A 1,410-nucleotide genomic window follows, 5' to 3' on the forward strand; every position below is an offset into this window, starting at 1 on the left:
ATATAGACCCAGTAAACTGAAGGAGGAGGACGATTGGGCCAACATCGAACAACTTGTGATTCCCACCAGCCTGCGGCCCACTATTCTACACCTGGCCCACGGAGCATTCTCCCACTACGGCTTCAACAAGACTTACCATGGGATTCGTCAAGACTACTACTGGCCAGGTATGGTAAATAACGTCAAACAGTACGTAAAACAGTGTCATACATGTCAGATGGCAGGCAAACCGAACGTCTCCATTCCCAGAGCACCACTGATTCCCATACAGGTGCCTGCGGAACCTTTCCACAGACTCATAATAGACTGTGTTGGTCCTTTACCTCGGACCAGTTCAGGTAACGCCTACATCCTAACCATCCTGTGTCCTACCACCAGATTTCCCATAGCAGTTCCAGTGAAGAACATCACGGCTGCTACGGTTATAAAACATCTATTGAAGATCTTCACTCAATACGGATTTCCCAGGGAGATTCAAAGTGACTGTGGCACCAACTTCACCAGTGATCTCTTCAAAAGGACACTGGAGGAGTTCAACATCAAACAGGTATTGTCCAGCCCCTATCATCCTGCTTCACAGGGTTCTCTTGAACGTAGTCATCAGACCATCAAAGCACTCTTGAAAAAGTTTTGTAGTGAAACCTCAAAGGATTGGGATAAGCAGATTGACCTAATAATGTGTATTTTCAGAAGTCTCCCCAATGAGTCCCTAGGAGTATCTCCTTATGAGATGCTCTACGGCCGTAAGTGCCGTACTCCCCTTAAGGCTTTCAAAGACTCTCTCAGAGATGCCACCTTCAGTGAGCATCAGAATGTGCCCCAGTTTCTTCAAAACCTTCAACACATTCTAGAGAGAGTCCACCGCTTTGCCCATGATAATCTATTGAAAGCCCAGGTGAGAATGAAGACTCATTACGACCAGACCAGCAAAGTAAGAAAATTCAAGCCGGGAGACTTCGTCCTTGCCTATTTCCCTATCCCAGGTTCACCTTTACAAAACAGATTTTCAGGACCCTACTGCGTCAAAGAGTGCAGAGGCAACAACACTTACGTCATAGAGACTCCAGATAGGCGGCGGAAGACCCAGCTGTGCCACGTCAACCTCCTGAAGCAATATAATGGTACTCCTCCCACTGTCTTGACTAACTATTCCACATTCACAGAACCCTACATCCACAGTGAGACCTTCCCAGCTTCTCCTCCCGAAAGCACTGACAAGGAGTCAGCGCTTTCTAATTCCGAAATCCTTAATGATCTTCCCAAATGCTTTCAGGATAATAATCGTGCTCCTTTGCCCTCTTCTAATTCCACTCTCACCTCGTCAGATAAGCCCTTCATCCTCCATGTCGACGCCAATGGTACCGACGATGGTGGTGTCGTGATGCAGCAACGAGGCGAGAAGAATACACC

Source organism: Procambarus clarkii, chromosome 9, assembly GCF_040958095.1.
Source record: "Procambarus clarkii isolate CNS0578487 chromosome 9, FALCON_Pclarkii_2.0, whole genome shotgun sequence".
NCBI classification, from domain to species: Eukaryota; Metazoa; Arthropoda; class Malacostraca; order Decapoda; family Cambaridae; genus Procambarus; species Procambarus clarkii.